Here is a 27,790-nt window from a genome sequence, read left to right as displayed (position 1 = left end):
TAATAAAAGATGAAGATAAAGATATATACGACAAAAATGGTGCCTAAGTGTTAGAAACACCCCCTAGCACTAGCTCGGAGGCAAAGGGACAATTATATACCCCCCCCCCCCCACTGTTGCCCCCTGCAGGCAGTTGCAAACAACTAATCTCACATGCAGTGGAGACAACTATCAAAATGATTGAAACGATGAATTAAAGTCATTAGCAAATATACGGCCTCGTAACGGAATGTAGATTTCTCTCAGTACCCGATTAGATATTGATTAAATTAGGGGTATTTTTGTAAAAAAAAACTAAAACCATTAATGCATTTATGCTATAATTGCATAACACAGCTCAACCAAGCTTAGCTGACGAGAGCTGCGAGTCTTGCTAGTTCCTAGTCTCTAGGAACGAGCCAATTAGAAAAAAGGCGGGAAAATGTCTGAGGTAACTTCATGAGGGAGAGAAATACTGGGATCCTGAGGTAAAAGTCAGAGAATATGACGAGAGAGTAAGGTGAAGTGAGACCCATCTATCGGGAAGGAGACAAGTGTCTGTACTACTGACCCAGATGTGGTGAGGAGAAGACAGAATATATAAGGTCCTTTAGATTTATTGGTCAGATGGACCCACCATATAATTACTGGGATCCTTGGTTGTCAGGTAAAGACCATATTAGACCCTGCAATAATAGTTAAAAATTATAGTTAAAAAAAGTGAGAAAAAAACATTAAATGTAGAAAAAACTATTAAAATCACCCCGCGTTCCCTAGAAGGCATATACAGGCAGTCCCCGGTTTATGTACAAGGTTCTGTAGGTTTGTTCTTAAGTTGAATTTGTATGTAAGTCGGAATTGTATATTTTATAATTGTAGCCCCAACCAAATTTTTTTTGGTCTCTGTGACAATTGGATTTTAAAAATGTTGGATTGTCATAACCAGGATTCACAATAAATCTTAACTACAGACACCGGTGATAACTGTTACAGCTGTTAATTATAGCCTGGGACTAAAATACAGTAAATAACCAACATTCAGAGGTCCGTTTGTAACTAGGGGTTGTCTGTAAGTCGGGTGTTAAGTAGGGTTTATACAAATACTAATACTAATAATATTATAAATACATTAGGCATCTCAATGTCCTGATCTATTTACAAATAAAAATAAATATTCCCTATCATGATAGCGGTAACAAAAAAAAGGTCCGAAAAGTTTTCATTTATAACGGAAAAAATGTGTGCATTTTTTGGTCGATTCTGCTGCATGTGGAATTTTTTCCATAACAATTCCTATGGATAAGGGATACATGTTTTTTTATGAAACGCACCCTTTGACGGGACGGTGTCACCAGATTTTACTCTGTTACCCTACCTGAGGGGGCAATTTACCTATAACAACATCATCTCCAACATCATATAAAAATTAGCAGAGAAGAGTCAATCGCCTGAGATAAGTCACTTTTTGAAGCTGAAGGAGGGGCCTAATTTCCGATACACTTATCTTTGGTTTGATAGTAGCCATGCTTTTGGTATCCTATTATAGATAATATATTATTATCCAAAAAAAGAAAGCAGCACATGTGCAAATTCCTCACTTTTTCACTCTATTGGGGTTACATTCGGGTAGGGCTTAAAGGGCACCTACCACCACAAATCTACCTATAAAGGTAGATCGGGTGGTAGGTGAATCAATGGGACGTGAGGATAGCCCTTTTAAGGGCTAATCCTCACGTCCCCGCACTGTATTGTAAACTTTTATTATCCTAATATGTTAATTTACTTATGCGGCTACTGGGGCGTGGAGTAGCCGCATCTGAGGTTACACGAGGCGGCTACTCCACGCCCCGGTAGCCACATTACCCCTCCTACTCACCATGTTCGGCGCGCAGCTGCTCGTAGCTGCGCGCCCTCGTCCGCCGATCCTGCCGTCTGCGCATGCGCAGAACAGCAGGCCCGCGCCTGCGCGGTCACTGCTCTGAAGCCGGGGCTGCGCAGGCGCGGGCCTGCTGTTCTGCGCATGCGCAGACGGCAGGATCGGCGGACGAGGGCGCGCAGCTACGAGCAGCTGCGCGCCGAACATGGTGAGTAGGAGGGGTAATGTGGCTACCGGGGCGTGGAGTAGCCGCCTCGTGTAACCTCAGATGCGGCTACTCCACGCCCCAGTAGCCGCATAAGTAAATTAACATATTAGGATAATAAAAGTTTATAAAACAGTGCGGGGACGTGAGGATTAGCCCTTAAAAGGGCTATCCTCACGTCCCATTGATTCACCTACCACCCGATCTACCTTTATAGGTAGATTTGTGGTGGTAGGTTTCCTTTAAGGGTAGCACCCTATCACTTTGGGGGGGGGGGCTGTATTTTGATTGTGCTACTGTTGTTTATCATTTTTTAATATATTATAAGAATGAGCTGCAGATAAAGATCCAGTTTGCGCCTATTTCTTTAGCTGCAGTATCTCCGCTGCTGTAGTGCACAAAACTACTGACCTGATGTGATCTGATAGATGAGATTCTTATCCTTAAAATGACATAGTTCTAGGTTCTACAGAACTGAAGATAGGGGCATCCGCAGTGACAATCTCATTCCACACATTACTCTTCTTGCCTCATTTGGATATGGATTTGAAGGAGATTTTTATAGGTAAACTAACTGTAAATCCTGGAATTGCCCGGGATAGTAAATAACTGCTCCTTGCTATAACAAAATAGAAAGGGTTAACAAAAAAATGTATATGCATCTATCTCTCTCTGTCTCTGACTGTCTCTGTGTCTCTGACTATCTCTGTCTGTCTCTAACTGCTGTTTTCTCTCACTGTCTGTTACTGACCGTCTGTCTCTGACCATCTTTGTCTCTGTCTTTCTGACCATCTCTGTCCATTTCTGTCTCTGACTGTCTCCATTTCTGTGTGAGTGTCTCCAACTGTCTCTGTCTCCGACTGTCTCTGCCTGTGACTGTCTCTGTATTTGTCTCTGACTGTCTCTGACTTTCACTTTGTCTCTCAGAAGTGTCTGAGACCACAACTGTCCTAGTTGCGCACGGCAACCAATCACAGTTCAAGTTTAATTTTCCCACAGCTGTTTATAAAATTACAGCTGATCTCTGGTTTCCATGGGCAACTGGGACAGTTTTACCTCAGACATTTCTGATAAATCTCCCCCATCTCTGTATCCCTATCCATCTTACCTCACACATAAGTGTCCTATACTCATCGCCTGTAGTAACCAATCACAGCTCAGAGCTCATATTAAAGACCTGTGGTAGAACAGCAGCCAATCATGGTTCAGCTTCCAACTGCCAAGGCAGCAGACAATGTCTCCTGTATATGGTGGGTAATGAGTGGGATTTGGAAAGTGCAGGATGAAAATTTCGGCTCAAACCGAGTCTGTTACGTACATACACATAAACATACATACATATACATACATACACACACATACACATACATATACATACATACACACACATACATACATACATATACATACATACATACACACACACACACATACTTATACATACATACACACACATACATACACATACATATACATACATACATACACACACACACATATACATACATACACACACATACATACACACACACACGTACGTACATACATACACACACTTACACATACACACACATACATACATACACTACATACACACACATACATACTCACACACACACTCACACATACATACATACATACACACACACACACATACATACATACATACATACACACACATTACATACATACACACACACATACATACACACATTACATACAAATATACACACACACTCACACATACATACACACACATACATACACACACACACACATATACATACACATACATACATACACACACACACATATATACATACACATACATACATACACACACATACATACACACACACATATATACATACACATACACACATACACACACATACATACACACACATTACATACATACACACATTACATACATACATACACACACACACACACACACACATACATACACACACACACATACATACATACATACATACACACACACATACACACATACATACATACATACATACATACACACACATACACTCAGCTTTATATATTAGATGGTTGAGAATTTACATCAGAGGGAAATGCAAGAGAGGACATTTCATTTGCTACCTGAGGGGATCTGGGGACTTAGTGCCTTTACTTTATGAATGGGACACCACAAGGACTACAAGGCAACTTTGGCCACAGCTTCTTCCAGAGGGCGACAACCCAACCAGTATGCGTGGATTCTCTTACATTAGTTGTGGCAGTTACTTTCATAGATTGTAGCAAATCTAACAATGAGATCAATGTTCATGTTGTAGAATAATTTACTTTCTCTCTCCACATCTAAGGGACACATTTCAAAGAGAAGATGAGGAATGTACTAAAACCGCATTCCTGCCTCGCTCCACTCATGCGGACGAGAATAACCTTTAGAAAACCCTCATTATGGAGTTGACATATTTTTATAGTGATAATAATTACCTCGTTACATAAAAAAAACCTAATGAGATAAGAGAATGGGAATAAAAGGCGCCATTTATAGCGGCCTCGAAATAACGAAGGACGAGGCTCACAATGGAGGTGCGTGGTGTTTGATGAATGGTTGTTGATTCCAGACATAAACATTGTGAGAGAAATCAGAATAATCTCCTAAAACAATGGGCTATTTTCATGGCATAATAATGATATCTCTATAGTCGGATTTCGAGCAGTAAAGATGTAGAGAGGTAATATGATGGCGGATACACAAAAATGCGCTTAATGGGGCTCATTTACTAAGGGTCCGAATCGCGCACTTTCGTCGGGTTTCCAGACGGTTTCCGATTTGCGCCGAATCGCCCCGGGATTTTGGCGCACGAGATCGGATTTTGACGTACATCGGCGCCGGCTTTCATGCAACAGAAATCGGGGGCTGTGGCCTTTGGACAACCCGATGGATTCGGAAAAACCGCTGAATTTAAAAAAGATCAGCACTTACATGCACCGGGACGAAGAAGGTGAACTCCAGCAGACCTCAGTGCAGCAGCAACACCAGGTGGATATCAGACCCGGCAGACCCAAATCAGCGTCGGAGAACGCGCCGCTGGATCGCGACTGGACCGGGTAAGTAAATGTGCCCCAATGTGTCTGAGCACATACAATATTTAAGTAATGGGTAATAATTAAAGGTTCTCATAATGTAGCTGGACTTGATACACTGGGCATGTGTCCTCACACTGCTGTGCATTTATCTCTCTGCAATCAAACTGCTCCCCAGCCACCTCCTCTCTATTATGAGTTACTGTCATATGTATACAGAATCCTACTTTATCTTTTACTCAGGGTAGAGGGGGAAGAGGGGCGGGGTGCAGGTTATTTGAGAGAAGAAATAGAAGTGTCCAGGTACAATACTGGAATATAAACAAAGGTATGATGATATAGATTATATATATGCAGCAAGGGCCAACACTTAACATTTGCTTTGTATATTTAATACAGCCGATATAATCCCTTTAACTAATTCATGAAGAGATATGTTTTTCTGCAGAGTATTATCCAGATATGGCCAGTCATGCTGTGTGCAGTCTCTATATGGACTATATAGAAACCCATCTTTAAAAAGGGGACATGTAATCAGGATTTCACATTTGACCCAATGACAGGTTCCCACATTTTCTTTAATATAAAATACCCAATCTGCTTATAAAGTTAACATTAGTGGTTCCACTAACTTTAAAAAAAAGTTGATAAAGGTAGACCCGTCACGAGGACGTCTGTACACTCCACCAGCTCTTCCTCCTCCCCATCCCTCCTGTTGACATGAGCTGAGAGATTTGCTTACAGCACGGGGTCAACTTATATCAGCAGGAAGTGGAGGGAAGAGGAGGAAGAGTTAGGAGAGCAGTGGGAAGGTAATGATGATGATGCAGCAATCCCCTGTGTCATCATCATTATCTCCTCACTGCTCTTCCAAATGTGAGATGATAGGAGATAATGATGATGACACAGGGAATTGCTGCTGCATCATCATCATTATCTCCTCACTGCTGCAAGCAAATCTCTGTCATCTCACATTTGGAAGAGCAGTGAGGAGATAATGATGATGATGCAGCAATTCCCTGTGTCCTCATGAGGATGAGCCTTGCAACAGACATCCCCAATGACTCAATGCAGTTTGCTGGCAGGGAGCTATGTATTCATTTAGCAACTTTTAAAAGTGAGTGAAAGCAGTAATGTTAATTATAAAAGCCAATTGAAAATTAGTATTAAAGACTATGGGGACCTGTCATTAGGTTAAAATGTGAAATCCTGATGACGGGTTCCCTTTACATATCCTCAATCTTCTCTTTTGTCTTACAATCTGTTTTTCCTTCTTGCGGCTCTTCCTATCATCCCACCATATTTTATATCGTTAATTTATTCATCATAAAACATTGCTCTTTCCCTGCAAACTTCCTCGTTGCAATTCTGATTATATTTTTGCTGTAGTAGCAGTTTGTAAAGCAAATATATAGTTATAGCTATAAACTACTAAGTCTATAGCCGGATCACTAAACCACATGAAGGGGGCCCCCGCTCCGGGCACGATTATTCCATCCAGTAAACATGGCTGCTCTAGGATTTTTTTTTCATATATATATAAAATTGCTTTTTTTTTGACTTGCCGTTTAAAGGAGCAATTTAATCAAACTGGAATAGTCCCTTAATCCGTCTGCACCGCGATCAGTGCGTGGATAGTGCCAGTCGCTCATCACTTTTCTTTTGTTAATATTGGCTTCCCATCTGCATGGACCTTTTCCCAAGTACTAATAACATTGGCCCAAACTTCTTCAAAAATAGACTTGGAGATTTCACATTTCGTTCATTATATTTGGAGCTGATTAGGTTCCAGTTAAGTTACTGACTGTAGGAAGCAATCTAATTATATTGTTGCTCCGGGCGGCATGCCATTTCATATAAATGACTCTCCTCATTTAAAATTTAGACGAAAAATGCAAAAAAAAATAAAATAAACAATTTTCTAGAGTTGCAGCTTATTTATTTTACCATTTTGTCTCATTTTACAGAAATCAGCGGAGAAGAAACTTTTGCCTTCGTTTTGATTAGCCTCAAGGACTTGTATACTATGGAGGGGGCCTCACTGCTGCTGTGGGCCCCAAGGGGAAGGGGCGGGGGTCTATTTCAGGTAGGTCCCATCAACATTTTAACCTTCACAGGGATGGAGTATAGAATAATGGAGTAAATGGAGAACAGAATGAAGTTAGCAAGATAGTTATTAGTGTCAAGCAGCAGCTGAAAGCAACTGCTACATGGGGATATATACAGGCAGTCCCTGGGTTACGTACAAGATAGGGTCCATAGGTGGGTGTTCTTAAGTTGAATTTGAATGCAAATATATATTTTATAATTGTAGTGCTATACAAAATTATTTTTTTGTCCCAGTGACAATTGAAGTTTCAAAATTTTTTGCAGTAATGGGACTAAGGATTAGCAGTAAAGTTTCATTACAGACACCTTACAGCTGATCATTGCAATCTAGGACCATAATAACATCCAGAGAGGTCACAGGGGGCAGAGGGGTCTGTCTGTAACTAGGGGTCATCTGTAAGTCGGGTGTCCTTAAGTAGGAGACCACCTGTATATATATATATACCACTGCTTGCCTGTTGGTTAATATATTGAGGTATCAAGTGCATATTGAGAGAGTGTTGAGCATGTACAGGGAAAATGAGTTATTACACAATTCTGATTTAAAGGGGTTTTCCAGGCCCCAATGCCACTAATGACGTATCCATGGGGTAAGTTATTAGTGAGGGTGTGACACACGGCATCTCCACCAATCAGCTGACCTACATGTAGTGAGAACAGGAAGAACATTTCTGCATCCATCATCCTATGGAGAGGTCATAAAGGCAAGGTTTGGACACCCTTTTTATAGGGAGTGTACCGGGTCCCAAGTCATTGCACAAGTAAATACTGCACTGTGTAGGGTACTTTAAAAGCTTTCCAGAAATGTGCCGTTTTAGATTTAAAAAAAATGCTTTTTATCTTTATGCATCAAGTATGGAGTCATACTGGCTGGTGCACCTATTTTCCTCTTTCTACACCTTCTTTAAAGGACACCTGTCATCAGCTGTGTCACTTGTCCTCTCTCTACTACCCGTTGGAGCAGCTCACAAGGATCCCATCCCAGCCTTTATCTAGTTATTTCATACATTAATCATTATAAAATCATATTTTCTTTATTATGTAATAAAATAATCATTTCTTTATTATGTAAATGAGGCTGGTCACATGGTCAGAGGCAGTGATGTCACCCCTGTTACCCCTCCCCTCTCCTCCCCCTGCTCATGTCTGTGTGTAATGTATAGTAAAGCATTGCTGGTGTCTGTGCTTTATCTGCTGACATGTTCTCCATCCTAATACACAGACATCAGCTACACATGTACCTGACATGTTCTGCTATAACATGGCTGCATCCTGGAGCTGTTGTATCTCTCCTATACACACACAGGCTGCAGGGGGCGCCAGCACCAGGAAGCACATGGAGAAGCCATTACACCATTATACATCACATCATTATACAGGCTGTCCGTCATGTGTGCAGGAGTATCTCATACACACAGGCTTCAGGGGGCGCCAGCACCAGGAAGCACATGGAGGAGACATTACACCATTATACAGGCTGTCAGTCAAGTGTATAGGAGTATCTCATACACACCAACATGAGGAGAGAATAAAGAACTGGACTGCACATCCACACATCATACAATGATCTACTGCCGCTAGGCTAATTATATAACGAACTCGAGGTTCTTAGTTACATTTTGATCAAATTGTATAAGCCCACCAACCACTTCACGGTGACCTCTTTATGGTGGGTCCCTACGCTATTATGTGCGGCATCGTCCCTACGCTATTATGTGCGGCATCACATGGCGTCCACCACCGCTGCAGCACAGCGCCAGCAGGGACCAAGACCCGGTTGCCCCCCCAGCACCCGTTGTGATGCCGCACACAATAGCATAGGGACCCACCAAAAAAAGGTCACCATGAAGTGGTTGGTGGGCTTATACAATTTGATCAAAATGTAACTAAGAAACTCGAGTTCGTTATATAATTAGCCTAGCGGCAGTAGATCATTGTATGATGTGTGGATGTGCAGTCCAGTTCTTTGTTCTCTCCTCATGTATCTCATACACACAGGCTGCAGGGGTGCGAACACCAGGAAGCACATGGAGGAGCCATTACCACATTATACCTGACATCATTATACAGACTGTCAGTCATGTGTATAGGAGCACACAGGCTGCAGGGGGCGCCAGCACCAGGAAGCACATCATTATACAGCCTCACATCATTATTCAGGCTGTCAGTCATGCACTGGGGGTGTGGCTGTGCCTCCCACTCATGAATAAGCCGGACGGCTTGAATATGCTAATGAAGTTTAAGCACACCGTAGCAGGGGGAGTGTAAGAGCCTGCCAGCTTGGTTATGCCCGCCAGAGCCCCTTTGGTTCATTAGCATAATTTTAAGATGGAAGGAGACAGTGCCTGAATCTATAAGTAATGTACCTGGTTCATCAGGATGGATTTTGGTGGCAGGTTTAAAAAATTATTATAAATATAACAATGTGTGACGTTATTATTAGAGATGAGCGAACATACTCGTCCGAGCTTGATGCTCGTTCGAGCATTAGCGTACTCGAAACTGCTCGTTGCTCGGGCGAATACTTCGCCCGCTCGAGAAAATGGCATCTCCCGCCGTTTTGCTTTTTGGCGGCCAGAAACAGAGCCAATCACAAGCCAAGAGACTCTGCACTCCACCCAGCATGACGTGGTACCCTTACACGTCGATAGCAGTGGTTGGCTGGCCAGATCAGGTGACCCTGGGATAGACTAGCCGCTGCCCGCGCTGCTCGGATCATTCTGTGTCTGGATGCCGCAAGGGAGAGAGCTGCTGCTGGTCAGGGACAGCGTTAGGGTGTTCTATTAGAATAGTGTTAGGCAGGAGTGATTCTACAGTGATTGTGGCTGGGCTTGCTGGCACTAGTAGTGCAGCTAGTACCATATTGTGAGGAATTTGCAGGGGGACTTGCTACCGTTGTGTTTAGCTCTTAGTGACACACATATCCACCTCAAACACCAAAGTGGGACAATTTATTAGGGGTTTGAGTAGAATTAGGCAGAGTCTGCTGATTTTTTTTTTTTTTTAGCTGTATTTCATTTTATAGCTCAAACTCATCTTGCATAGCAGTGTGCTCTCATTGTAGGCTACAAAATAGCCATAGGAGAACCCCAACGGCTTACTTAGGCCTACAATAGCGTTATATATTTTATTTCTGGTTGATCTGCTGGTGGCTGGCCTTGCTGCAGTGCATCTACTACCATATTGTGAGGAATTTGCAGTGAGACTTGCTACCGTTGTGTTTAGCTCTTAGTGACACGCATATCCATCTCAAACACCAAAGTGGGACAATTTATTAGGGGTTTGATTTCAATTAGGCACAGTCTGCCAGTTTCTTTTTATTTTACGTTTATTTTTTGATAACTCAGCGTCATCTCATCTGGCATAGCAGTGTGCTTTCATACTTGGCTAGAAAATAGCCATAGGAGAATCCAAACGGCTTACTTACGCCTACAGTAGCGTTATATATATTTTATTTCTGGTTGATCTGCTGGTGGCTGTCCTTGCTGCAGTGCATCTACTACCATATTGTGAGGAATTTGCAGGGAGACTTGCGACCGTTGTGTTTAGCGCTTAGTGACGCACATATCCATCGCAAAGACCGAAGTGGGACAATTTATTAGGGGTCGGATTGAAATTAGGCACAGTCTGCCATTTACTTTTTATTTTACGTTTATTTTTTCATAACTCAGCGTCATCTCATCTGGCAAAGTAGTGTGCTTTCATAGTTGGCTAGAAAATAGCCATAGCAATAGGATAGCATCGTTTGGTTTTAAAAACTAAAAAACACAAAAAAAAACACAAAAAAAAAACAAAAAAAAAGTAAAAAAAAAATTAAAGTTATAACTTTCATTTTCAAAATGTTTAACCCGAGGGCTAGGGGTAGAGGACGAGGGCGGGGACGTGGGCGTCCAACTACTGCAGGGGTCAGAGGCCGTGGTCCTGGGCGGGGTGAGACACCAGCTGCTGATGAGGGAGCAGGGGAACGCCGCAGAGCTACACTCCCTAGGTTCATGTCTGAAGTTACTGGGACTCGTGGTAGAGCACTGTTGAGGCCAGAACAGTGCGAACAGGTGATGTCGTGGATTGCTGACAATGCTTCGAGCAATTTGTCCACCAGTCAGTCTTCCACGCAGTCCACCCATGTCACCGAAATCGGCACTCCTCCAGCTCTTGCACCTCAGCCTCCTCCCCCCCAGTCTGCCCCCTCCCAGGAAAATTTGGCATTTGAACCGGCATACTCTGAGGAACTGTTTTCTGGACCCTTCCCAGAGTCACAAACCACTTGTCCGGTTGCTGCTGAGCTCTTTTCCGATGCCCAGGTTTTACACCGGTCGCAGTCTGTGGGTGATGATGACCTTCTTGACGTAGTGGAAGAAGTGTGTAAAGAGGTGTCCGACGATGAGGAGACACGGTTGTCAGACAGTGGTGAAGTTGTTGTCTGGGCAGGAAGTCCGAGGGGGGAGCAGACTGAGGGATCGGAGGATGATGAGGTGACAGACCCAAGCTGGGTTGAGAGGCCGGGTGAACACAGTGCTTCTGAGACGGAGGAGAGTCCTCGACCAGAACAGGTTGAAAGAGGCAGTGGTGGGGCCAGACGGAGAGGCAGGGCCAGAGCTGGTGCATCAGCGCCAAATGTGTCACGTAGTGAAGCTCCCTGTTAGGATTGGGTACACAAAAGACAGGGGAGTGTGTGCCCTGAGCTTGCCCCAGCCTCTGTCCCTTCCTATAGCCCCCCCACGCTAAACCGTGGGGCGACTACTTGAAGACTCGGAATACACTGGATAAGTGTGGGAAGGAATAACAAACAGACTGACAAACATAAAACACAAAAGAATCGTAAACTAGCCGGAGTCACAACGGGAGGGTACGTCAATAGCAAAATCAGTAGGCAAAGAGTCAATGTCACAAAAAACTAGCCGAGGTAACAACAATACAGATACAGAGCAATACAACCTAGTGCAGCAAGCAAGTGGAGAAGAGATTTCAAACACTGGCTCAGGTTACAAGTGAAGCTGCAATTTATGCAGCCAGAACTCCACCTCCAGAACCTGATAGGAGCTGGACAGCATCTGGGAATTAACCCCTAACGGTGCAACAACAGGCACCAAGCAGAGGTAAAAAGTCTCAGCCACTCCTAGACAGCGCGAGATCTTAGCAGCCGCTGCTCAGGACGAGAGGTGGAGTTTGCACGGACACGCGCCGGGGTTCGGAGAACGCTGCTGGCACCACCAGAAGTCCCAGCATTCTCCCTAGCGAACCTGACACTCCCGTGGCGAGGGCTCCCGCGGCGAGGGCTAGCTTTTCAGAAGTCTGGAGGTTCTTTAAGAAAACACCGGATGACCGACGAACTGTGGTGTGCAACCTTTGCCAAACCAGGATCAGCAGGGGTTCCACCACTACTAGCTTAACTACCACCAGTATGCACAGGCATATGAATGCTAAACACCCCACTCAGTGGCACCAAGCCCGTTCACCTCCGGCCGTGCACACCACTGCTCCTTCCCCTGTGTCAGCTGATAGTCAACCCCCTGCCCAGGACCCTGGCCCAAAAACCGCATCGTCGCCTCCACGATCCTCCACAGCATCCACCAGCGTTCAGCTCTCCATACCCCAGACGCTGGAGCGGAAAAGGAAATATAGTGCAACCCACCCGCACGCCCAAGCCCTCAATGTCCACATCTCCAGATTGCTTAGCCTGGAGATGCTGCCCTATAGGCTGGTAGAGACCGAGGCCTTTCGCAACCTCATGGCGGCGGCCGCCCCTCGGTATTCGGTCCCCAGCCGCCACTACTTTTCCCGATGTGCCGTCCCAGCCCTGCACCAGCACGTGTCAGACAACATCATCCGTGCCCTGACCAACGCTGTTTCTGACAACGTCCACCTGACCACGGACACGTGGACGAGTGCTGCCGGGCAGGGCCACTATATATCGCTGACGGCACATTGGGTTAACTTGGTGGAGGCTGGGACCGAGTCTGACCCTGGGGCTGGTCATATACTGCCGACGCCGAGGATTGCGGGGCCTACCTCGGTCCAGGTCTCAAAGGCCTACTATGCCTCCTCCTCCTCCCACCCCTCCTCCACCTCCTCCTCCGAACTACCATCCGTGGGCATGGCGCCATCAGTCGCTAGCTCTAGGCACAGCAGCAGTGCCGTCGCTAAGCGACAGCAGGTGGTGCTCAAACTGCTGAGCCTAGGCGATAAAAGGCACACCGCCCAAGAACTATTACAGGGCATCACGGCGCAGACTGATCTGTGGCTGGCACCGCTGAACCTGAAGCCAGGCATGGTTGTGTGTGACAACGGCCGTAACCTGGTGGCGGCTCTGCAACTCGGCAGACTGACACATGTGCCATGCCTGGCCCATGTGTTAAATCTGATAGTTCAGCGTTTCCTCAAGACATACCCCAATCTGTCTGATTTGCTCACGAAGGTGCGCATTTCAGGAAGTCCAGCACAGATGCTGCCACTCTCAGGGCAGCGCAGCGCCGCCTCCAACTGCCCGCTCACCGACTGTTGTGCGACGTGCCCACGAGGTGGAATTCAACATTAACCATGTTATCCAGAGTTTACTAGCAGCGCAGAGCGATTGTAGACTGCCAGATGTCAACTTCCACCAGAACTGGTAGTCAGGTCAGTCAGCTTCCTCAAGTCTACAATGAGGAGTGGACGTGGATGTCTGATATCTGTCAGGTGCTGAGTAACTTCGAGGAGTCAACACAGATGGTCAGTGGCGATGCCGCCATCATCAGCCTCACCATCCCGCTGCTTGGCCTGTTGAAAAACTCTCTGATCAGCATGAAGTCGGAAGCTTTGCGCTCGTCACAAGAGACGGGGGAAGAAGATTCCCTTGTTGATAGCCAAAGCACCCTCAGGTCTGTTTCTCAGCGCATATCGGAGGAGGTGGAGGAGGATGAGGAGGAAGAGGAGGAGAATGTTGGCGAGACACAAGAGGGGACCATTGTTCAGGCCAGTGAGGGGAGTGAATTCTTGCGCGTTGGTACTCTGGCGCATATGGCAGATTTCATGCTAGGCTGCCTATCCCGTGACCCTCGCGTTCAAAGAATTTATTCCAGCACCGATTACTGGGTATTCACTCTCCTGGACCCACGGTACAAGCAAAATCTTTCCACTCTCATCCCTGGAGAGGAAAGGAGTGTGAGAATGCATGAATACCAGCAGGCCCTGGTGCACAAGCTGAAACAGTATTTCCCTTCTGACAGCGCTAGCGGCAGAGTGCGTAGTTCTGCGGGACAAGTAGCGAGGGAGAGTAGGCGAGCAGGCAGCTTGTCCAGCACTGGCAAGGGTACGCTTTACAAGGCTTTTGCCAGATTTATGTCACCCCAGCAAGACACTGTCACCTGTCCCCAGTCTCGGCAGAGTAGGGCTGATCTTTACAAAAAGATGGTGAGGGAGTACGTAGCTGACCATACCATCGTCCTAAATGATCACACAGCTCCCTACAACTACTGGGTTTCAAAGCTGGACATGTGGCACGAACTGGCGCTGTACGCCTTGGAGGTTCTTGCCTGCCCTGCCGCTAGCGTGTTGTCCGAGCGGGTTTTCAGTGCAGCTGGTGGCATCATCACCGATAAGCGTACACGCCTGTCGACTGACAGCGCTGACAGGCTGACGCTTATCAAGATGAATAAAGCCTGGATTTCTCATAATTTCCAATCTCCACCAGGTGAAGGAAGCTCAACCTGAATAATTTATGCACTCCTCCTCCTCCTCATTTTCCTCCTTCTCCTCCTCTTTGTACAGTAAAGCAGAGGAAACTGGCTATTTTTTGACAGGGCCCACTGGCTCTAGCTATAGTACTTTATGCATTTAATTTTTCTGGAGGACCACCTACCCGGTCCTCTGTTTTAAACAATTTTTGGGAGTGCCACATACAGGCACTCAATCTATTCAATTTTTCTGGAGGGCCACCTACCTGCTCCTCTGGTTTGAAAACTTTTTTGGACTGCCACATACAGGCACTCAATCTATTTCATTTTTCTGGAGGGCCACCTACCTGCTCCTCTGGTTTGAAAACTTTTTTGGACTGCCACATACAGGCACTATCCAAATTAAATTGTCTCCATAGCAGCCTCCACACGTTGTCTCCATTGCTACCTCCAAAAGTCGTCCATATAGCTGCCTCCATACATCGTCCCCTTATCAAACGAGGTGTGTCAGGCAGAAATTTGGGTTGTTTTCATGGATTCCACATCAAAGTTGTTAACTTTGTCGCCACCCTGCTGTGTTATCCACAAAATATACTGGCAAACTTTTATGATTAACCGATATTATTTCAGCGCTTCTTGCGCATCTGTTGATTACACTGCTGTGTAATCCACAAAATATACTGCCAAACTTTTACCATTTACCGATATTTTTTCAGCGCTTCTTGCGCATCTGTTTACATTCCCCTCACCCGCCATATCCCAAACTTATAAGAACGCTACTACACTTAACTTGGTGGAGGCTGGGACCGAGTCTGTCCCTGGGGCTGGTCATATACTGCCGACGCCGAGGATTGCGGGGCCTACCTCGGTCCAGGTCTCAAAGACCTACTATACCTCCCCCTTCTCCCACCCCTCCTCCACCTCCTCCTCCTCCGAATTACCATCCGTGGCCATGGCGCCATCAGTCGGTAGCTCTAGGCACAGCAGCAGTGCCGTCGCTAAGCGACAGCAGGCGGTGCTCAAACTGCTGAGCCTAGGCGATAAAAGGCACACCGCCCAAGAGCTATTACAGGGCATTCCACATCAAACTTGTTAACTTTGTCGCCACCCTGCTGTGTAATCCACAAAATATACTGGCAAACTTTTATCATTTACCGATATTATTTCAGCGCTTCTTGCGCATCTGTTTACATTCCCCTCACCCGCCATATCCCAAACTTATAAGAACGCTACTACACTTGATCTTATACAAAAGGTTCTTAGAAGTGCTGTTTGGGGAGTAGCCTAGAGACAGGGGCTTGGATTGGCGAAAGCTCGCCTGGCAGCGGAGCGCCAGCTCCATCCCAAGATCCAACTAACATAGTTTTAACTGCAGCACCTTTAATCTACTACTAGTTCACTGCCTCCATACATCGTCCCCTTATCAAACGAGCTGTGTCAGGCAGAATTTTCAGGTGTTTCACCAGATACATAGTGGAACGCGGCCCATCTGTCGCCGCCATGCTGGAGACCTGAAGTTGCAATCATAGGAGCGCAATATGGATGCCCCATACTGTCGCTCTTAATCATGGAACCATTTCCGTAAAAACAATTAAAAATAGAACCACTATGCTATTCCATTATTCCTAGGTGAAATATTCAAACGACCCCGTCTGCTTTGAAAATTATAATTTTTTCAAAGTAAACGCTTCTGGCCCCCAGGCCCATTTTGGGTGGGGAGGAGCCGAGAGACAGGGGCTTGGACAGGCGAAAGCTCGCCTGGCAGCGGACCGCCAGCTCCATCCCAAGATTAGGCAGCCTCAGAGGCATCCATGCATGCTGCCCCAGACGCTGGAGCATGAGAGGATATGCAGCACATCGTCCCCTTATCAAACGAGCTGTGTCAGGCAGAATTTTCAGGTGTTTCACCAGATACATAGTGGAACTCGGCGCGTCTGTCGCCGCCATGCTGGAGACCTGCAGTTGCAATCATAGAAGCGCAATATGGATGCTCCATACTGTCGCTCTTAATCATGGAAGTCCTCTCCATGGATGCCTCCAAATGTCGTCCCCTTATCAAACGAGCTGTGTCAGGCTAATTTTTCGGGTGTTTCACCAGATACGTTATGGAACTTGGTCACTATGTCGTCACCATGCTGTGTTATCAACTAAATATACCGTCAACCTTTTGTTCACAGAGGAAATCATTTGAGCGCTTCTTGCTCACCTCCTTTGGTTCCTCTCTGACACCCATTGGTTTGAAGCCTGAGTCCATTTAGGGTATGTCGCCATGCCACTCTCTAGCCTGCTGCCGCTGCCTCTGCATGCCATCCCCTATAGTGTCAGGGTCAATTATTGCATGTTTTAGATGCTATCTGGCTTCATTCTGTCACTCTGTCATGGCCATGCTGTTGCCCATAATTTTGGCATAATGGTGAGATTAAGCAGCCTCAGAGGCATCCATGCATGCTGCCCCTGCTGTTTCCTGTCCATTTCCGTGGTGTTTCCATCCTTTTCTGAGGTTCCCAGGTGTTTGGCCAAGCTTCCCTGTGCAGAGCCTTGGTCCCCTTGAAAAATGCTCGAGTCTCCCATTGACTTCAATGGGGCTCGTTATTCGAGACGAGCACTCGAGCATCGGGAAAAGTTCGTCTCGAATAACGAGTACCCGAGCATTTTAGTGCTCGCTCATCTCTAGTTATTATGTGTAAACAATGTAGAAAAGACAACATCCCCAAATATGTCAAAAACCCCCAGTATAATCACTACTTTTTCTGTACCATTCCTCAGAGAATATAACACTGGCACCGGATCATGTGCCTTGCGCTCAAATCAGTCGGATCGTCTGACGGCACCACTAACCACCGCCCACCCCCCCCCGCTCCCCCCGCTGATTTGTTGCACAATCCGATCGTGTGCGACACAATCCTCTGTTAGATACCTTTTACAGCAATGCAAAACCCAAAAACACTGGACAATCCGATGAAAGTGCAGCCGCGGACCCTTAGTAAATAAGCCCCACTGAGTTCTCCAATGACCCTTCAGCCCGGGCCTGTGTATGTGAGGCTGGATACAGCTACGTGCCGTGTCCTTTATACCCCAGATATACAAATCTCCTGTTATTATCTGGGAGACGCTGGATATTAGTCTGCTCAGAAGTGAATGACTGTAATTATCAAGCGCTGCATTTGGATATCATTCGTGACTAATATCCAGAATGATTGTCCTCCGCTGCAGTAACCAAGTAATGTGCAAGATGTCAGGATAAGGATATGAAGACATATGATGCAGCGCGGAGTCTTATTGTCCATCCTAGTTCTTATCATTTTCTATTACATTCCAGCCACATTTGGGATCAATATTTGGAATCAAAATTTAAGCATGTTGAAGGGGTTTTCCAGAATTCCAGGGCGGGGGCGACACAAAACACTGGCCCAAATTTACTAAAGCCCCTGCACCAGTTTTTGCACATTCTTCTTAGTGAAAACTGCTGCACGAGTATTTAAAAAGTGTCCGAAACACAAATGTGTGGCGGCTGCACTAAACCCGACGCAACACAAAATTTTGTACATTCGTTCAATGCACAATCGGAGTCCGACAGAAGAGTGTCGCACGCCCCATGGTAAAGGTGCACTCAGTCAGAGCAGTGCAGGGGGCACCGGATTCATGAAGAACGTGCACCACAAATCATGAATATGGCGCCCCCTGCACACTACACAGGCAAACTGCACCAAATGTGGGCCTGTGCGCTTACATTGATGGGCTCCCTGTGTTTAGGGTGTCCACAATGAGTCCGCGACCACGGGACATCACTCTCTGGAAAACCCCTGTAAGTCATGCCAATAGCTCTGCAGGCATAGAGCTCCTCCTCAGTATAATGCCCTCTAATTACCACCATGCAGCATAATACCTATGTTAATGCCACGCTGTATAATCCGCCATTGAGCCTCCATGGCCCAAACATTATATAATGCCTCATTCAAGCCTCTAAATAATTTTACGCTCCCTATTACTAGGCATGAGCGGACCCATTTGGGTTTGATTGCACAATATCAGTAGGCATGGACATACCGCAGCTGGTAACGCCCACTGGAGGGATGACACCGGACGAAATAATGCCCCAAAACTGCTATTTTATAGGGGATACAAAAATTAACTAAATCACATGTGTTAAGAGAGGCCATTTTTGTAACATTTTTTGTAACCTATAATCTTTAGGTTTTACGTTAGACAATGTAACTAAGTGGGGGTCATTTATCATCAGACCGGCTCCTTGCACTAGTTCAATGTCTGTCTTTGGACTTCTGCTGCAGGGGGGGGGGGGGGGGGGTAGTTTGTAAAGGGGGGATAAAATTTTCTGGGTAATAATGAAAGGTAAAATATAGACCCATAACACACAAAGGTCAGTTATTGAAATGATATTATTAAGTCTAAAATTTCTCAGTGTATTTGTATCAATTTTTTTTATTTAGTGGCGATGTCGATGTGATTTTATATTTGCGAGTCAATATTTTGTACTAATAACAAAAATAACAAAAAAAAAAATCTGCTTGCAGTGTCTTATGTTATGTGGGTAAACAGAATTGGGATTTGTGCTTATTAACCCCTACGGGACGCAGCCTCTTTTGGCCTTAAGGACGCGGCCCCATTCTTCAAATCTGACCTGTGTCACTATAAGTGGTTATAGTTTTGGAACGCTATGAGATATCCAGGGGATTTTGAGATTGTTTTCTCGTGACACATTGTACTTCAAATTAGTTTAAAAATTTGGATGAAATCTTTTGTGTTTAGTTATGAAAAAAAACAAAATTTGGCAAAAATTTGGAAAAATTCTTTATTTTCAACGTTCTAAATTCTCTACTTTTGATGCAGATAGTCATAGCTCCCAAATAAATTCATAACTTACATTTCCCAAGTGTCTGCTTTATGCTGGCATGGTTTTTTAAGATTCCACATATTTTACTAGAATGTTCTGAGGCTCAGAATTTAGGTATCATTTTTCACATTTTTTGTAAAATCACCAAAACCCGTACTTAGAGGGACCTGCTCAACTTCTAATTGACACTGAGAAGCCTAAATAATAGCGAGACTCATAAATTACCCCATTGTGGAAACTACACACCTCAACGTATGAAAAACCACTTTTAAGAAGTTTGTTAACGCTTTAGGTGTTTTATAGGGGTTAAAACAAAATGGAGGTGCAGTCTCCAAATTGTAATATTTTTTCACAATACACCCATTTTGGGTGGAAAATTAAACATTTACAATGGATTAAATGAATAAAGGCTCCACAAAGTTTGTTACCCAATTTCTCCCGAGTACACGGATACCCTATATGTGGTGGTAACCTGCTGTATGGGCGCACGGCCGGGCATAGAAGGGAAGGAGGCGCCATCCACATCAGATTTGCTATGTCACATTGTACAGGCTATAATTTTTTTCTTTTTTTTATTGTGGACCTATAGGGGCTTATTTCTTTTGCCACATGAGATGCACTTTTCTGGTACGTAATTTGGGGGAATCTATAGGCTAATTGGTGAGATTTTATTAACTCTTTGTTGGTGGAGGAAATGAAAATCATCACTTTTCAGGAAGATTTTTATGGTTTTTTTTTTTTGGCTGTTTACCATACCATAAAAATAGTATATTATTTTTATTCTATGGGTCGCCACGATTACAAAAAGACCTCATTTATATAGATTTTTTATTTTTTTCCCATTTTTATTGCATAAAAAGTAATTTGGCAAAAATGTTGTTAATTTTAGCATCACCGTCTTTCATATGCATAACTTTTTTATTTTTCGCCTCACAAATCTGTTTAAGGGCTTATTTTTTGCGAGAAGGATTGTTCTTTTTAGTAGTCTTATTTTAGAGTGCATAACATTTTTTAAATCCCTTTTTAGAGCATTTTTATAGGGTATTAATTGAAAATGATCTTTTTTCTGGAGCTTTTTTTTGTTTTGTTTTTTACGGGGTTCACTTTGCGGATCTAATAACAATTCTGTTTTATTATACAGATTGTTACGGACGCAGGGATACCAAATATGTGGGGGTTTTGTGTATTTTATTCAATTGTACTGAATAAAAACCAATTTGGAGAAAATCTTATTCATTTTAGCATCACCATCTTTTCATATGTATAACTTTTTTATTTTTCGGCTGACAAATCTGGTTAGGGGCTTATTTTTTGCGAGAAGAGTTGTTCTTTTTAGTGGGCTTATTTTGGAGTGCATAACATTTTTTAAATTACTTTTTAGAGCATTTTTTTATAGGGTATTAATTAAAAATTATCTTTTTTCGGAACGTTTTTGCGTTTTTTTTCTACGGCGTGTACCGTGCGGGTCCAGTAACGATTCTGTTTTATTATACAGATTGTTACGGACGCGGCAATACCAAATATGCGGGGTTTTTTGTGTTTTTGTGTTTTTTATACTTTATTAAGTGTTTTTATGGGAAAGTGACATTTTAGGGGCTTATATTTTTATGTATTTATTTTTTATTTATTATAATGTGTAGTGTTAAGTGTTTTTGCATATTTTTACTTATACATACTTGAACTTGAACCAGTGATGCTCTGATCACTGGTTTAAGTTCAATACACTGCTCTACAATACCATTTTATTGTAGAGCAGTGTAAACTGTCTGAGCAAGCTTGCGCATGCTCAGACAGTTTACAGTCAGACCCGGAAGGGGTCTGGCTGCCATGGAGACCGGGCAGCTCCGGGGCACATGCCAGTCCTCGGAGCTGCCCAGAAGTGGATCAGATCCCCCGGTAAGCGGCACGGGGGATCCGATCCACAGCGCAAACACCCTTACACGCCGCGGTCATGTTTGACCGCGGCGTGTAAGGGGTTAACACCCGCGATCGGAGCCGGCTCCGATCGCGGGTGTTAGCGCAGGCTGTCAGCTGTACTAGACAGCTGACAGCCGCTGCTTCTGGTACCGGCTCCGTTCGTGAGCCGGTGCCAGAAGCAGGACGTTATAGAACGTCCCCGTGCGCTAAGCATCTAGCCCCGGGGACGTACTATAACGTCCTGGTGCGCCTAGGGGTTAATTACACCCAATCTAGGGCTACACACATGCAAGCAAATCTGTACAAGAAGGACAAAAAAAGCATGTGTAGAGTAGCAAAATGCAAAATCACTTTATTAAACGAGATGGACAAAAGACAACATCAGCAAGACAATACAAAAATAAAACCATTTAAAAAGGAATGCACCCCAGTGCACCCATCAAATGCATGATCAAACGGAGCCCGACACCTGATAATGTCGGGTGATCCGAACCCGAATCTCACAACACCCACTCACAGCTCAAATGAAATGAAATAATCATGTAATAACTCCAATAGGGCGTGGGTACGCGGGAGATAGCTGAAAAACTCAGCCTGCATGTGATCCAGCCATGAAATGAGTGGGATAAAGCACAATTGTGCAGAATGATCCCCTAATGCTGGATAAGCAAAATGTAAAAAACAAGAACCCACGAGGCGCTGCGCCCAACAAATAATTACCGTGAGGTGTGAGATGTGAGTGAGAACTCGGGACTGGTGGCCCCACGCGTTCCGCCGCGGACTGCAGCTTCTTCAGGGGTGCCCCACTGATGTCGTACCCCAGCTATAAATACCTGTGTAATATGCCATGGATGTGCGGCCGGTGTGCGGGTGGTGGGCCACATCCGGGTGCGTTGCCAGGGAGGAGCCCGCCGCAGCGCGACGTCACTTCCGCAGACGCGGGCCGCCGCGCATGCGTGCAAGCTGTCACCCGTATCTAGGCAACGCTGCGATGTTACCGGATGTGAGGTGAGTGCTGCATCTTTCTGAGATATACGAATCGTATCTATATTAATGTATATGATAAACGTGGAAAACCACACGAAAAATTATATAAAAAGTGAAAAAACAAATGTGAAAAAAACTTTTTGAATAAGAAAGAGGCATGATATGTAAAGTGCATTGTGCATTTGTAGTGTCAGAACAGAATGCGTCATAAGAGCAGTGCCAAGTGATAAAACACCACACAATATTTATCCCGGATGAAATTCTCCGGGCACCATGACAAACACACTCAAGCAAAAACGCATGGGCCCATGCACATACATACCCCACACACACCACCACATACTAGCAGAAAATTTCCTGGTAAGCTCAGAGGTACTAAAAACAGTCATAATGACCATCAATATCTTAAATATAAGTCCTGTATACGGTCAGGCTACACATGGGGGTAGGACCGGAGGTTTACTGGAGGAGGCAGTCTTCGGTCAAGGCTGGTATGAAGCCATCAGAAATGAAGGAATATGAGCGATGGACCGCTGTATAGAATGAGGGAAAACTCCCATGGGATCAGGTGGCAGATCTGTAAATGCTGATGACAGAACAGAATTAAGGAATACCCAATAGCTGCTAGTCAAAAAATGTGGGCTACTGGAAAAGGATTTGAGTAGAGAAGGGGACACAAGAGAGGTGGGACATCAGCGCAGAGAAGATCGAAGTATAAGGAAAAGCCCTGGGTGAAGGAAGTGCTTGTGTGAGTGCTGTTGAGACAAAGAAGAAGTGTGGAGTGCCTGTGAAATGCGAGGAATGTGCCGGTGAAATGAAAGAGTGCACCAGGATGGTAATGCTAAGTAAAATGTGTGGTGAGTGTGTAAGAATGTAATGGGCATGTGGCCAAATGAGACAAGGAAGTGACTGACAAATGTGGCGGGGACCGTGAGTGGTGACAAAGTGCAAGTGTGTGCATGGGGAGGGGGTCACATATGCATAAGGTGACCCAAAGTGCAAAAGATGTGTGACAACAAACTGAACCGTGAGTGTATATAATGGCGTGAATGGACAGACGAAGGGAGGGCGGGGGGGGCATGAATGGAGGGCATGCTGATGAGATGGGAATGTGCTGGGCAAGATGCCTACCTTTTGTAGAAACCAGAGAAGAGCATTTCTTCATTCATCCCCGAGGGGGCCAGTGTTCCCAGTTCGAAAATCCACTTGGCTTCCAGACAAAGCAAGGCCGGCGTAATGTCTCCTCCCCTTATGTTAGATTGCACTTTATCCAGGCCAACAATTCTAAGGCTGGAGGGATCCCCTCTATGTACACTGAGAAAATGTTTTGCGACTGTAGATAGTTGTTTCCCATCCTTGCAGTCTCGTTCTGCATTGTTGATCGTAGAGATATGTTTCTGTGCCCTTTTTCGTAGCTCTTGGCCTGTCTGGCCCACATACAGTTTGGGGCAAGAACATAAGAGACCATAGATGACACATCGTGACCGGCAGTTCACATAGGACCGTAGTTTGATGAGCTTAGAATCAGCCGGATTCCGAAAACTATCGCCCCTTAAGACCAAGGGGCAGATCGTACAATCACCACATGGGTATGTGCCTAGTAATCGTTGACCATGTCCTATTGCCCTTGTTGGTCGTTGAAAATGGCTTTGGGTTAAGCTGTCACGCAAGTTTTTAGCCCGTCTGGCAACCATTTTAGGTACAGGGGGAATGTGTAACTCCAATCTAGGCTCGCTTTTTAGGATGCCCCAATTTTTGTGTAGTAGTTTGTAAATGTCCGTCCACTGATTGTGATATGACGTCACTAGGTGAGGTTTGTCATCCGATGTTTTGGTTCTAGGCACAAAAGTTTCTTGCCTGGGGGTTTTTTTGGCCCGAATAAAGGCCTTGGATATAACTTTTTTTGGGTAAGCCCGGTTCTTAAATCTATGTGTGAGATCCCTTGCTTGTTCCATGAACTCTGCTTGTGTGCTGCAATTCCTTCTAACCCGTAGGAACTGCCCTGTTGGGATACCGTCTTTGAGATGTCGAGGATGGAAACTCCGGTAGTGCAGAAGGCTATTCGTCGCGGTTTCTTTCCTATAAAGTGTTGTTCCAATAGTTTTGTTCTGGAGGAAGATCCGTAAATCCAAAAAATTCACCTCTGTGGGAGAAAATACTGGTGTTAGCCGTATTTGCCACTCATTATTGTTGAGACCTTCCACAAATGCGCGGCAGGTCTCGGGTGGACTCCTCCAGAGGACGAGCACATCGTCGATATAACGGTACCAACCGACGACCCGCCTCTGGAAGTCCAGGGATGGGTACACCCTGGTCTCCTCCCACCAACCAAGGAAGAGGTTGGCGTAGGAAGGAGCACAGCGTGCACCCATCGCTGTACCCGAGACCTGCCTGAAAAAGGTCCTGTCAAAGACAAAGTAGTTGTGTCTAAGTACGAACCCCAAAAGTTGCAAGAGGAACAAGCTGTGACGATCATCCCTCACCTGATCTTGTTGCATGAAGTAGGCCACTGCATTCAAACCTACTTCATGTAGAATATTAGTATAAAGGGACTCAACGTCCATGGAGATAATCCAGATTTCTTCCTCAATGGCCGAGAGGTCCAGTTTGTTGAGTTGGTCAATCAAATGTGAGGAATCCCTGATGTACGAGGTGAGTTTAGTGACTCGGTCCTGTAAAAAGAAGTCTAAATAAATGCAAGCTTTTTCGCATAGTCCGCCAATTCCTGCCACTATTGGTCTCCCGGGGGGGTTAACCACCGTCTTATGTACCTTTACTGTATCTTTACTGTAAGAAAATCCTTCTCCCGCCGTGTGATAGTGCCAGCCCTCCAGGCGAGGTCTATAAGGCGGTCCAATTTGTCCTTAAAGATGTTGGTAGGGTCTGCGGGCAAAACAGAATAATGTTGGCGGTTACGTAATTGCCTATTTGCTTCAGAGATGTATTGTTCTGTTGGCCATAATATGACGTTTCCGCCTTTATCGGCCTCTTTTATGACGAAGTCCTTATTCTTACGTAAATCCTGAATTGCCCGTCGTTCATCTCTTGAAAGGTTGTCAGATTTATATGGGTCCTCCTTTAGATCTCGTATATCACGGACCATGCAGTCGAAGAAAATCTGGATTGCATGCGACAGTCGCATAAAAAGTCACAAAATACTATGAAAAGTCGCAGCACATAGACCTAGCGTCAATTTGCACCAAATCGTGTGCAATTCATGAAATTCAGTCACAATGTGAAGACTAGACTAAGAAAATAACGAATTTGGTGCAAGTGACTTTGCACGGTCCTAAATTCATTTGACGCAACAGAAATTCACAAAACAGCATTTGCACCACATTTGCGCCAAAAGAACACCAAAGATAAGCAAAAACCAATCATACATCACCCCCAGTGTTTTCCAACCTGTAACTCCCGGGATTCTGTAAAATTGAAGTCCCTACAGGCCACTTATCAAAGTGAAATATCGAACATGAAGCCGATTTTCTGCAACAGCTGAAATGTAAATTCTGGTCAAAATCCAATATATTTACTCCCTAGTAAGACAAAAAAAAATCCGCACCCACAGGAATAGTTAAAGGAAAATATGCAAATTTCTTGCATGACCTTTTTGCATAAATATATTCAAAGCAAGTGCTGATATTTACAAATCCAAGACTTGAATTGTGATAAAGGGAAAGCGGCGAGACTATAAATCATGGCTATACTGCATCTATGCATATATTACTGCCACCATGTCACACATATATTATACCGCCATCATAGTACATACATTGTGCATATTATCATTATCTAATATTACATGTGAATAGATTCAGGCATCTAATATTAGAACACACAAGTGAAGTAATAGGCCTCCGATTTCTGACCAACTTTTGGGAAGAGGCGCACAAGCTTTGGTAACACAAGAACGAGGGCTTATTAAGGGCTACATAAATAGTATGGAGCTGTTAGCTGTGATTGATGCTTGGGGAAAGGCATCATGATGTTGATGAATGTGATCATTTAGAGTGAAAATCAGCCCCGTAAAATGAAAAGGAGACAATGTGGTGGATTATTATCAGATGCTGCACATTATCTTGTAGTTTTTCCTCTTTGGGTGGTCTATACTTCGAGCCAGGATAGTGAATAGAACAGATAACAGTGTAGAGGGGGTAGTTAGGGCGGAATATGCACCTGACAAGAGGCTGTAAGGATCATTGGTTTTAGTACCAGTATTACGATGTCCTTTCAGCCCAATAGATTTGGCTCGTGGTTTCGCAGAGAAACCTGTATTACGGTAACTTGTGGTGGTATCAAGGCTCGGTTGGGTCTCAGCGCTTGGCTCGGTTGGGTCTCAGCGTTTGGCTCGGTTTCACTCTTTTACAAGTAACTCAGTGGGGCCAATGTTTCACACCTTAGGGCTCTTTCACATTGACATAGTTTTGCTGTTTTGTCTCGATAGTGTCTCCGTTTTTCTTTCGTTTTGTCTCCGAGTCCGCAAAAAAAAAAACTGAAGGTCTATCATTGCTTTGCAAACATCACACATAGATAGCTCAGCAGGAGGGGGCACCGGTGTCCCCAATGACATCACTAGGGAAACACCCCTGTACATTGGCAGCAGCCAATCGGCAACTGCTGCCGCTGTACACTCCTTTCTCCGCATTCAGGGGGATGGGGGGGGGTCTCCAGGCAGCGTATTACACTATATAGGCATACGGTGGAATACGTCTGTGACATACAATGCAAGGACACGTCGGAATGCCCTCGACGTGTCCTTACAGCATATGGCAAAAAACATGATGTTAACTTAGCCTTAGCCTTATTATTTTTTTATTTTAATAAATTTTTATTGAGTTTCCAAAATATAACAAGGTACTGACATGACAAATTTGCAGCCAAATGGGCCCCCATACATTTATAACAAATGGGCAATGCTCGTAATACAGCAAGGATTTACAGATCACAATTTTCTTGCTAGATATTATTGTTCATTTGTTTCAGTCCTACTGGGAACCCTCTCAGGTACTTATGTCACGGGCCGGGGGCCGGTAAGACTCCAAGAACCTAGACGGCTTTTTCCTCAATTGGCCCTAGGGGGTGTATGAGGGTCTATGTTATAACATATAATGTAATATTCATAAACCATTTAAACCAAT

At 44.7% G+C, this 27,790-nt stretch overlaps 2 long non-coding RNA genes across 3 annotated transcripts in view; one reads left to right on the top strand and one right to left on the bottom strand.

The window, feature by feature from the left end:
* LOC140105924 (uncharacterized) overlaps positions 1–27,790 on the bottom strand; it is a 92,224-nt gene that overhangs the window by 39,047 nt on the left and 25,387 nt on the right. The window contains exons 1-2 of one of the 2 annotated variants that reach the window (XR_011850676.1): positions 3,169–3,216; positions 2,472–2,679 (exon numbers count right to left, since the gene is read on the bottom strand). The exons of the other annotated variant lie outside the window; for it this stretch is intronic. This is a non-coding gene — a long non-coding RNA (uncharacterized lncRNA). Of the gene's footprint in view, positions 1–2,471; positions 2,680–3,168; positions 3,217–27,790 lie in introns of those variants that run through there. 2 annotated transcript variants of the gene reach the window in all.
* On the top strand, positions 436–17,701 carry LOC140105925 (uncharacterized). Its single transcript, XR_011850679.1, has 3 exons — positions 436–646; positions 7,103–7,221; positions 17,663–17,701. It is a non-coding gene; the product is annotated as an uncharacterized lncRNA (long non-coding RNA).

This window comes from Engystomops pustulosus, chromosome 11, assembly GCF_040894005.1.
Source record: "Engystomops pustulosus chromosome 11, aEngPut4.maternal, whole genome shotgun sequence".
NCBI classification, from domain to species: domain Eukaryota; kingdom Metazoa; phylum Chordata; class Amphibia; order Anura; family Leptodactylidae; genus Engystomops; species Engystomops pustulosus.
The sequence above is the reverse complement of the archived record's forward strand: the minus strand, read 5'-3'. Positions and strand labels throughout refer to the sequence as shown.